The sequence below is a fragment of the Argentina silus genome (genome assembly GCF_951799395.1).
Source record: "Argentina silus genome assembly, chromosome: 19".
Lineage (NCBI taxonomy): Eukaryota > Metazoa > Chordata > Actinopteri > Argentiniformes > Argentinidae > Argentina > Argentina silus.
The window spans coordinates 11,094,653-11,107,519 of NC_139673.1; positions in this window are offsets into that span (position 1 = coordinate 11,094,653).

Genomic DNA, 12,867 nt, shown 5'->3' on the forward strand with positions numbered 1-12,867 from the left:
CTCACAGACCCTTTCCAAATGCAAAGCAACGCAAATCTCCCTAATAACAAGTGGGTATTTCTGCAATCGGTCCTCAGTGAGTCAACTCTCAACTTCTCCCAGTTGCCGTTGAATGTTGAACAGAGCGAATCAAGGAAATAAGGCCGCGCTCTAGATTTCAAACCCCACCTCACACACGCCCTAACTCCTAACACACCACAAGATGGAGATAAGACGACTCTTTTCATAACACCCGCTTCAGTTGTCACCATTTCCTTCTCAGAAAAAAACAAAAAACAACACACCTCTCGAACATGCTATCAGTGTGGTTTGGGCTATGTAACTAAACCAGGCCCCAGATAGAGCCCTGAGCTTGCCTTGACAGATTGATCTCTTGTGCTGACAGTGATGGAGACCCGTATAGCCATGCTATGTCTGTTGCACAACCTGTGTAAGCTTGCTCAGAGTGGCTTGGCAGTTGAACGGGGCTGCCTTTTTCAGTGCAGACTGTTCTTCTTCTCCTACTCTCCTGTCATGCACATAAACATAACGCACGCTGTCAAGCAGAATCGAAAAACGTCTTTAAAAAAAAAGAAAAAAAAGAAGGGAAAGCAAACCTCCCTCTCACAGACTTCTCAGGACTCATCTGTCTGATTAGACTGCCAAATACAGAAGGGGAGGGGGGAGGGGGGAGAGAGAGAGGGGGAGAGAGACACAGAGAGAAAGAAGGTAGAGACGGTTTGCTAATCTTTATGTATTAACAAAAACAACATCTTCACTCAGGCTTGCCAAAGCTTTCACAATCTCCTCGAGGAAGAGGGAGGGTGTGCTGGAGTGGATTTTGTTTGTCTGGGTGATGGAGTGTTCTTTCTTGTGTGTGTGTGTGTGTGTGTGTGTGTGTGTGTGTGTGTGTGTGTGTGTGTGTGTGTGTGTGTGTGTGTGTGTGTGTGTGTGTGTGTGTGTGTGTGTGTGTGTGTGTGTGTGTGTGTGTGTGTGTGTGTGTGTGTGTGTGTGTGTGTGTGTGTGTGTGTGTGTGTGTGTTTCTGTGTGTGTGTGCGCACTCATGCATGTACGAGCATGTGTGGGTGTATGTGTGTGTGTATTCATCTCTCCCCTTGTGTAGATGTGTGTGTGTGTGTGTGTGTGTGTGTGCGCGCGTCTGTGCCGATGTTTATAACTCTCACAAAGTGTATGTGTGCAGACAGTTGAGTTTTTGGGGCTGTAATTGGTTCACGTCTTAAACTCACAACCTCTTTTGAGTGGCGTCTCCCCGAACGCAAGCTGTATGAATTTTTCATTGAGCCGAGCGGCCCAGGCTTCTGGCTCCTCTCTCTGCACACCTCTGTGTGTCTAAACTAAACTTAGGTGACATGACATCTGCGTTTGGGGCGTCAACAAGAGTGCAGGAGCACAGGAATACATTAGCATGGTGATCCTTCAGTCTGTCAGGCTGGGGATGCCTCACTTACCTCACTCCTACAGCAAACCAACCCAGCTGAGCATTTAGTCATCATTTCCCTGAAATACTGCTTTCACTGGCAATGGAAGAGATGGTCTCCTCCAAGAAACAGAGCAACTTATAAAAACCGACTAAATTGAAGTCAATTATGGGCAATTATGGGGTAAAACTGACTGAATTACTTTGTGGTGGTCTGCTTGTTGTTTTGTAAGTATACCATTTGCTATTAATTTTCCTCTCTCTCTCTCTCCCTCTCTCTCTCTCTCTCTCTCTCTCTCCCTCTCTCTCTCTCCCTCCCTCTCTCTCTCTCTCCCTCCCTCTCCCTCCCTCGTATGGTAATTCTCCAGGGGGTCCTTGTGTTATCCAGTGGGTTGATAGTGAGTGTCTCCATGCATCACAGACTGTGAGCTGTGATTGAAACATCAGACAAGGAGGACAGGACCCTGGAGATGCTCGCTGCTTGACACCAGCTCTTTGCTTCCAGCTCAATCATACCCATCGCTCCCACGCGCATCAGGTATGCTCCACTGCAGCGATGTATATTAATCAATGACAATATGATTACCTCTGAATGGGCCGTATACATTATTTAAACCAGGGTCCCCTGGCTTACAGTGCGGCTGCCTTTCAAATTAAACTCGGAGTCAATAATTAATGTTGGGATTTATCAGAGAGCACCTTCAGAGGGCAGGTGTTAGGAGGGCCTTTGTGTGTGTGTGTGTGTGTGTGTGTGTGTGTGTGTGTGTGTGTGTGTGTGTGCGTGTGTGCGTGTGTGCGTGCGTGCGTGCGTGCGTGCGTGCGTGCGTGCGTGCGTGCGTGCGTGCGTGCGTGCGTGCGTGCGTGCGTATGTGTATGTGTGTGTGTGTGTGCGTGTGTTCGTATCACTGTATGTGTATTCACTATTGACATGGAGTCAGTCACAGTGCAGCGATCATAATCTTTCCCTTTCGAGATGGTCTCTCACAGCCCCAGGCAGTACAGTAGGTAAACCTTTCAGAATGGGAGCGTTTGGCCACTCTGTGTACAGCTCTAACAGGAGGATAAAAAGAGTGGGTGAGAGTCTGTTTTTCTCACGGTGACGTGGTCTGAAGGAGTTATCTTTATTTCTATGTAGCGGGGGGGTCGACTTGTCTGAGAAGGAGCCCAGGGTTTCTCACACGTGGATGGACTCTCCTGCACGGTTCAAGGCCCCTGAAATCCGTCTGGGTGATAAGCTGCCAGCACAGAGGGGAACAACAGCAGATAGGGCTCCTTAAGCAGTTCAGCTCGACTGGAGGGCTTCTGTCTGCCTGCCAACAGCCTGATTACTAAATCCAACCCTCCCCTCCTCCAGCCCCCCCCCCACATCCCCCCCTCCTACCTGATAGTGGGAGAACTACAACACAAACACACCATACTTAAGCTTGAAGTTATCGAAGCTTTAGACTTTATAAAGGATTACAGTATGTGAAGGTGAACACTAGCGGTAGGTTTTGTGTTTTCAAGTTCCAAGAAAACTTTAATTGAATGTTCCATGCACCCTAATGCATTCCCTTGAAATAACCTTTGGATAAACAGAAGCAGATACTGTATGTGGTTAGTCAATTCTTTGCATTGTTTCTGTGTCATTTTAACTTTCACACTGATTTTACTCAATGAACTGTGAGGATCGTCAGAAATGTATTGATTTTCAACCTTGTAAGGCCGAGAAGGACAACATGCAAAGTTATTAAATACAAAGGCATATGAATGAAATTGAAACTCAACTGAATATTCACAATAGGCTGTTTTCATAAAACACCACAGTTTGCAAAGTCTCGCTACTTAAAGACCCACAGGCAAAAGTAATCATTAATCATTTGCAGAAAGAGGAACTCTCATGTCAGAAGGTCAAATTACACACAGGCCTTCGGTTCATAGGATGAAAGCATGAGTCAAACAACACATAGAAATGCATACATACCCCTGATGAGAATCATCCATTATGTCTCACAGCTGTTTCATTACCTGCATAATTACAATGCCCACAACAGTGATTTGGCTAAATTGATTTTAGTTCTTGAAAAATAAACATTTCATTAAGCAAACTAATGCTTTCCACACATCTATTTTACAATTGATCACAAGAGAGAGAGAATATAATTCAGTTCCAATGATTCTGACTAGGCGCTGTTGTTTGCTTCACTGCCTTGTTGAAGTGAGATAATTCAACAATGTTGCAATTAGAGTCGGGGCTCGGAGCCAGACCCTGGAGTTGGGTTATGGACTGGTGTCTGCATCCCAAGGCCAGCTGACAGAGGGCCTATCAGCCCTCTAGATAACAGGGATACAGTGTATTGGGGTGTTCCAAGGATACAGGGAGACATAGAGATAAACGTTGGTCTTCTAAAGGAGCACTTTGTTTTTTTTGTTTTTTTTTAGGTGTTTTTGTTTTTCAGTATCCAAAATGGTTATGAACAAAATATTGTGGGCTCATTCAACAGAGTAGGTCCCTATTCAAAACCACACAACCTTCACCCACAGACTTTAATCTAAATTAGATCATCCTGAACACTCATACAGTGTTACTACAATAGTGTGTAACGGCTAGCTAGTGATGCTTTCTGCATTAAATCACTTTTCTTTTGACCTTTGTGTGGAGGATCACCCAGTCCTATCTGTGATACAGTAATCCAGGAATTGTCACCCTCCCCCCCACACATACCTCTGTCTCTTTCCCCCCCACCCTCTCTCTCTCACACCCGCACACACACACTCACCCACACACACACACACACAAACAGACACACACACACAAACACACACACACACACACACACACACACACACACACATACACACACACACACACACACACACACACACATACACACACACACACACACACACACACACACACACACACACACACACAAACACACACACACACACACACACACACACACACACACACACACACACACACACTTACTTGTGATCATCTCACTGATGACCTCTGCTTTCAGTGTATGATGGATCATCCCCAGTTCCTAGGCATCCATTTTCCTGCCCAGGAAGGAGACACTTACTTTGGGGTAGGACAGTTAAACCCACAGCCTAGCATTTCTGGACTTGGGAATGTCATGGTATTACTCACCTCTATCATAGTACTGTATGGATCATTCCAGGGATGTAGATGTATCACTAAACAAACATCCTTAAATGAATACAAAAAAATGGAACGTGAAATTGATTATTTTAAATATGCATGAACGATATGCCACGTGATTTCTAGGTAATCGCGTCTTTGACATGAAAGGAAGAAGGATGAGCAAGGGTTTGTTTCCACGCCCACCTGATTACGCAACGTACCGAAACACACCACACACTCGCACTGAACACTGAGTCCGATCAGCGGTTTCAGGTTCTCTTTCAGATGCTCGAAACACCTTATAATCTACTTTAGTTCATATCACACCTCAGCCTAAATACCGTCCTTATTCACACGCACGCACACACACACACACACACACACACACACACACACACATACACACACACACACACTGTGTGTAAGGCACAAGTGATAATAAGTTACTAACACACGTGTCAGTCTTTAGACCTGAGAGCTAACATCATACCTACCGTGAGTGTGGTTCAGCATCCCACCTCTTATTGGTGGGCTGACAGGGCCGCCCTCTCTAATAAGAGCAACACATGATGACTATTTCATGATCAACAACACTGTCATTCGTTTCTTGGAAAGGACAGAGCAGATGTCTTAAAATATCAGTGTTTCCATTTGCTCAATTTGTTGAAGGATAGAATATTTGCTGAATGACGTGACAACGGATGGTGCCATGATGGTAACTGAACATTTCCCAGAATTCATTGTACTGTTTCCTTTTGCCATGGCTTGAGATTGTTTGCGATAACAATTGGTTTCATTGTTTTTCCTTCTCCACATCTATTATGTATCGATGCCATAGGGCAAAACCATCGAGATTGAAATCTGTAAGATTTAATTTCAAAATGTTGGGTAGGTGCTTGGAATTCTCCAAATTGATTGTTACCATAAAACAACACCAAATTGGCCCACACATGAATTAACCATTTAATCATTATTAGATCAAATCATTAGATTCATTAGATTGATTCATTAGACTGCCACTGCATGATTAATAATGATACACGTCTCCATAATTCTTCTAATCCTTCATGACCTCTATAGCTGAAATGGAAAGATATCTGTTCTCTGTTTCTGACAGAGACAGAGGTTTGGTTAGGTCCGCCGGAAGTCTGCAGTGGTTTGTGACATTAGGTAGAAGCAGAAAGCAGAAACGTACAGGCGCCATCGTCAAGGTTTCTTCTGTGCTCTGCTAACCCAATTTGTTATATTGAAAGATATGTTTGTGGTAGGGAAACAGACAGACGACCCATCTATTTTTGACTAATAGGCCAACAATCGTCTCATCTTTGTCAGAGTTGCACTATTTGTCGTCTTCGATTGCGAGCGTCTCCTAGTTGAGGTTGGACTCGAGTTTGTGGGGCCCGAGTGCACAACTGCATCCGTAGCCAGTTGTGTCACAATCACATCTTGCTTTAATCTCTCACACAGTCCTATTACTTCACCCTGTTCCAATCTACAAAAAGCCATGCAGTAATGGGTCCCAAATCACAGCCTGGACATAAAATGAATAATTCTTGGCTAACTATTTTATATCCTCTTCCTGGATACAAATAGCTGAGGGCCCAATTTAGATGAAGTTTCTGTGCATCTGCTGTTATTGCTCCGTATCATCACTGGGTCTCAGCGTCCCTGAACGGTTCACACCCCTTTACTGTAATTACCTGAGTCTCTGCATTGTTATGTGTGTGTGTGTGTCGGTGGAGAAGGTGAGGTGAGCTTCCTCCTGCTCCTTCTGCACACTTTGGGGCATTATCATAAATACAGCACATTAACACTTGTTCCTGGCTTGTCAGGATATAAATTAAGTCTGCAGGTGTCCCACCGAGGTTTACCCCTGATACTAATTAAGACATGATAATTAGGTTTGTTAAATTCAGTCCTTTCAGCCCGACTCCCTCCCCCCACTCCCCATCGGAATACAACAATCCCAGATTGTAGACAAGAGAAGGGTTTATAGGACCCTTCCCAAGCCAACGCACCATCACCATCACCATCACCATCACGGACCAACCTCTGCCTTACACAGCCATCTCCCAGTGCTATGGGGAATATGCGCTTATATAGTAATTATGATTTCGCGCCTGACAAATCTCATTCATCTGACTTCCCTGTCATCAGACACCATTTTGATGAGGTTTTCCTCTCTTCATCTAAAAGAAAGAGAGAAGGAACTCCTTTTCCTTTCCACCAGAGAGAACGGCCCCATCCCCCCTTCCTCTACCCTCTCCCCTCACTCTGACCTTGGAGGCTGGCATACCTTATTGAGCAAGAGAGAACAAAGACCCAACACAATGACAGGAGGTTATGGCAGCTCACAATAGCATTACTAAGGCTAAAGCATACTGTAAAATGTATTTTGGGTGAAAAGGTAAAACTAAGTCAGTATAGTCAGTGATAGCAGTCTCATCAAAGGATGAATAGAGAGAGAGAGAGAGAGAGAGAGAGAGAGAGAGAGAGAGAGAGAGAGAGAGAGAGAGAGAGGGGCGGGGGGCGGGGGCGGGGGCGGGGGGGGGGGCGGATAATGTGTGAAGTGAGAGCACCTTTAGAAAGAGGTCAATAAAGGACAAAGATCTGACTCAGGAGATTAATCACTGGTACAATGTACAATTTACCAGAAAACACTCGTTTTGGGGGGGAACGCTTTTCGGTTTTCTTTTGATGCGATGGTCTCTCTATTTCCACATGATGAGATTCATTGTCATGACAGAAATATAGGTCCCCAACCATCCACAGTCACAGAAGGTGACGATGAGGCATCTTACCCACACACTTCTGGGTTGACTACAGTACAATACAGGGGAGTCTGGTGGAGTTAGAAAATCCCACGTGTTTAATACCATTCCCTATTCCATTCCATGTGCTACAATGACCCAATCCTCCAATTTCTACCTCCACCAGCCTCCCCTGGTACAATGAGCCAGTCCAGAAAAAAATGGCCGCAAAGCTCTGTGTCTGGGGTTCTGATCAATAATGGACGAGTGGGATGTTATATATCAAATACTAATAAAAATGTATACATTAGGATGTTATCTTCATTTTGATACTTTTTCAAAATCAATATCACTTACAATATTTGTGTCGCTGGATCATCTGACAGGTAAATGGATTGGATTCAACATTTCTTTACATGTTACATTAACACACGGTGACTCAGCCCTGATTAACGACCTGGAGGACGCCATGACAGTCACCCCCCAGTCAGCCTACCCCTCTGCACACGTGAAGCATCCCTGAGCCCCTGTACGTGTGTGTGTGCCACTGCCAGAGGGGAAGTGGGGGAGAGGTGGATTGAGGTAAGGGGGCAGGAGGGGGAGGGGGGGGGGAGGGTGGGTGGTGTGACAGGGAGGGGGGAGAGGTAGAAAAATAGAGACTGGGGGGAGCGAAGGGACTGTCCCACTGCTAAAGAGTCAGCTGGCTTTGTTGTAGAGCTGTTCATCATCGCCTCCCCAGTGACTGCCGACTGCTGACTGCAGAAGAGAGAGAGAGAGAGAGAGGGAGAGAGAGAGAGAGAGAGAGAGATGGAAGGTAGAAAGAGAGAGAGAGAGAGAGAGAGACGGAAGGTAGAAAGAGAGAGAGAGAGAGAGACAGACAGACAGACAGACAAACAGACACGGAAGGTAGAAATAAAGAGAGGGAGGGAGGGAGGGAGGGAGGGAGGGAGGGAGGGGATAGGTAGGTAGAGATCTCTCCCTCCTGTGTAGTCCAGATGTCACGGTGAAGCCCTCCCAGCCCTGGGCCATGGGGACACACAGAGCCTGGTGAGGCCCTCTGACAGCACCGTGAGAGCAGCTGCTCACTGGTCCTCAGCCCCCTCGCCCCCCCCTCCTGCTTTCCCCCCAGATGTGTGAGGGACAGACACCGCTCTTTGTTTACACATGGTCTTTGTTTACCTTATTGTGTTTGTTTACGCGTCGTTTTTTTTTGTCGACGAGTCTCTTCCGTCGGTCTCCCTCGTCCCTGCCGTTTTGTCATATTTCTGCATGGTTGTCATTTTCCAAACTTTCCGGCGACAGGACAACTGATGATGACCTACAGGGGTAACTTTTGTCTGAGACTACGAAACATCGCTAAACTGAGCATTTTTTTGAAAAATGTTTTTACGAAATGTTTTTAACTCTTTTTTTTCGCCTCATTAGCAGAAAGCATCATTTCCCTATACGTGGTAACATATCTCCTATGGATATCCACAGTTGGGGCTTTGCTCATCGACTGAGACCTGGTGACAGAGACCAGAAGAGCCATCCATTATGGATGAAGTAGTGAGGGAGAGGAGTGAATCGAGTGAAACTGAAGAAGCACAGACAGAGTACCTCATGTCACTGCACACTTGACTGAGGCCAGGGACAGGAATGCTTCAATAACGGCTAACATAGACCGCTGGATGGCTAAGATTTCCCCCACGCCTTTGTCTGTCCTGTGCTGGGGGGGTGCAGAGAGAGCATGTGGAAAGGAGAGGGAGAGGGAAAGAGTGTGTGGATTTGTTTGTTAGTGTGTGTGTGTGTGGGGGGGGGGGGGGGGGGGGAGGGGAGGGGAGGAGGGGGTGTTGGTGTGTGTGGGTATGTGTGTGTGTGTGTGTGTGGGGGGGGGGGGGGTGTGGGGGGTGGGGAGGGGAGGGGAGGAGGGGGTGTTGGTGTGTCTGTGTGTGTGTGTGTGTGTGTGTGTGTGTGTGTGTATGGGGTGGGAAGGGGAGAGGAGGGGAGGTGAGGAGGGGGTGTTGGTGTGTCTGTGTGTGTGTGTGTGTGTGTGTGTGTGTGTGTGTGTGTGTGTTACTGTAGGTGCAGTGTGTTATTTTACGCATGTGCTTAGTGTACAGTGTAGTGCATGTGTTAATGTGAGTCGGTATTTGGTTGTCACTTGTGTATATGTGTGTGTGTGTGTGTGTGTGTGTGTGTGTGTGTGTGTGTGTGTGTGTGTGTGTGTGTGTTGCATGTGTGCGTGTTTTGATAAAAGTGTGTATTTGTGTGTATTTGTATGCACACATTCAGAGGAGGAGACATCCACCACATTGTTGCAGCTAATTAGCCACTCAGTGCCCATATTATCAGTGTGTGTGCAGGACCCCGGCGGTTCCTGGCTTTCTCTTCTCCTTCTGTGATAACCTGTCCCCCCCCCCCCCCCTGATAACTCCAAGGTCCAGGCGGACTTGCCAGCCCTGCAGCCCCAGGAGAGGGGGGGGGGAGCTGGGCCACAGGCATCCTGAGGACTGGGCCTTTACGGAGGGGAAGTTACAAGTGAACAAACAAAGGGGTCTGCAGCCAGGAAGCCTTAATCACTGCCACTACCATTAGAGTAATGAGGCCTGATGGACGCACGCTTTAGAAGGGGAGGGGAGAGGGGGCTTTCCTCAGAGATGGGGGCTGATAAGACACACATACACACACACGCACACACACACACTCACGCACGCACACATGCACACACGCACACACGCACACTCACACACACTGACGCACACACACACGCACACCCCCCCCCTCCCTCTGCTGCTACCATCCTGGTCTCAGGGGCACATTAAATGAAAGAACAGTGGCTTATTTTCCACCCTCTCTTTCTTTCAAGGTTTTCTTCCTGAGATTAGAGGGGTATTGTCTGGACCAGGGCAGTGTTGTTTTAAAAGAGACCAAGAGGTAGCAGCTGTCAATGGATATGGTGGAGGTGATAGATGGGGGGAGAGAAGGTACACATAACCCCATGTATAACAAAATGTCAATCATCGCATTGTTTTTTATATTGCAGTGTTTTGATTGACTTCTTATGCGATTGGGTTATAATGGTACAAAACTAATAAAAAAAGCACAAAATAAACAGTCATGAAAATAATAAACATGATCATCATCATCGTAACCCATGGAATATCATCATCCTCACAATATTGACCAGTTGAGGTAGCTTCAGTGGCTATGCTACTAGACTCTGAGGTGAGTTTGTGTTGTGCACTATGAGCTGTGCTATAGCCATCATTACCCAGGGAATGCCGATTGTACCCTCTCCTGTTTATGGATGTCACACTTACCCCATCACCCTAGAGTCCCATACATGTACAGGCCTCTAACGCCCATCTGTTGATCTGCTCTGGCCTCACACACTGGGACCTGTGGCCAACCCAATACATGTGACAACGATCACGTCACTGTGGCAGCTGCTGTTGACTTCTTCAGACCAACAGATTGCAATCAAACTCCATAAAAATACTTGATTGTAGTGATTGGGGGGGGGGGTTAACTGTATGTCCTTCAGTTTACTACAATATCGCATGTCTAGGCTGGCGATGTCAGAGTGACAGTGATGTCTCCTCACAAAGCTATTTCCTAATGCTCTGTTGTGGTGGATCCTCCTGCCTGCCTGCCTGAGTAGTACTTCCAGCAGGTTTAGAGCTCCTGGTTTAGAGCTCTCTGGTGGGCCTTTAAACGGGTACCCAGAGTACGGCGCCGCCCCACCCCCACCCCCCACCCCCTCCTATTATCTGTCTCTCTCTTCCCTCCTGTCCCTTGTCATTCTCAACGGCTGATTTACACCCCACATAAGTGTGCAGGAGACACTGGGAGTTCAGAGGAAGTCATAAAAAGAACAAAACCAAGGAAGAAGAGAGAGAGGAGAAGGAAAGGAAAGGAGAGAGAGAGAGAGAGAGAGAGAGAGAGAGAGAGAGAGAGAGAGAGGGAGAGAGAGGGAGAGGGAGGAAGATGTGGTCGTTATTCCAGTCAGGTTCTGTTGAAGCGAGAAGACTCCGGCTGCTGCTCTACCTGCCGCCTGTCTCTTCCCCTTTGTCCCCACTTCCTGTCAGGTGACCTTTGAACGCCTAGCGGTGGGTATTCCTCCCTGCGGTGTGTTCCCCTAATTGGAGTCAGGATGCAGATGCCATGGCAGCTTGAGACAGGCAGACGCACACTTCTGCTGGGACTGAACCAACAGAGAGAGGAGAGAGAGAGAGAGAGAGGGAGAGAGAGAGATCATATTTTAACTCAAGCTTTATGACACAATTCAAAACACAATTGTTTCTTAACTGTAAGTGATTACTGAAACAAAAGCATGACCTCTGAAGCCCTTGCTAAGAAATGAATACCCTTCGATTGGAGGTCTTTAAGCTCTTCTTCACCTTGAGTAACCCTTGGGTGCGGGTTAACCAACACAAAGACCCCCCTCTGTCTGTCCTAGCGTCTACCAGAGAGAAGCAGCTCACCACAACACCAGGTGGAAATGGACTCTGCCATCAGATAACCACCAGATAACCTGTTATCATAATGAGGAGAGGGGCTACCGCTCCACTGTGTCCCATAAAGCTATTACCTCGCTCCCTATCATCTCCCAGTCCCTCACCCAGACCCAGCGTTCAAAAGGATATTAGCGGTTAGCCGCGCAGGCACCAAACCTCATTCTCATTGTTTGCGCTCGGTAGATAAGTGGTGTGACTGGACACAAGTTGTTGTGGTTGGACTGTGCTTGGCGGCCATGATGAAGCTGCTCTTGGCTGTGTTTGAGAGTCAGCATGTGATGGATGTTGTAGACTGAGGGATGGGAAGACTGTGTGTGAGGAATGTTAGTGTCTTTCTGATGACAAGACTTGGCAATTGGCATGAGACACGTGTTTGATACCATTCCTGCCTTACAATGCGCCTGTCCTTCAATTTCTACCTCCACCAGCCTCCCCTGCAGTATATCCTTCTTTCTCCAAAGACACTGGGAAGAATGGATGTTATTTGGGAAAACATGGTTTTGCAGCAGTATGTTATTGTTTTGTCATTATTGCCTTTGTTTGCTTGGATTTTCAATTTCCTCTCACAGCGTTCAATGTTTTATCTGTTTCCTGATGGGTAGAGAGAGAGAGAGAGAGAGATGGGTAGAGAGAGAGATGGAGAGAGAGAGAATTGGGGAGAGAGAAAGAGAGAGAGAGAGAGAGAGAGAGAGAAAGAGAGGGAGCTGTGAACAGTAAACAGTGTTTGTGAAACCTTGTTGAGAGCCAGAGTATTGGCAGTCCCTGGCAGTCCTTAATGAGTGGCCCATTGTTTTTGTAACAGAGATGTTTTGTCTTGGTGGAGACGGACAGGGGGAGGGGTGTGTGTGTGTGTGTGTGTGTGTGCGTGCGTGCGTGCGTGCGTGCGTGCGTGCGTGCGTGCGTGCGTGCATGTGGCGTGTATGTATCGAGAAACAAGTGTGTGTGTGTGTGTGAGTGTATGGTGCAGGTACTCCTGCTTGGCTCTGTGTATGGTGCACAGACGGCCCATACATCACATCCTCTTTACAGCGTTTCCCTCTGAGTCATTTGCATGTCATTACAGCTTTGTTT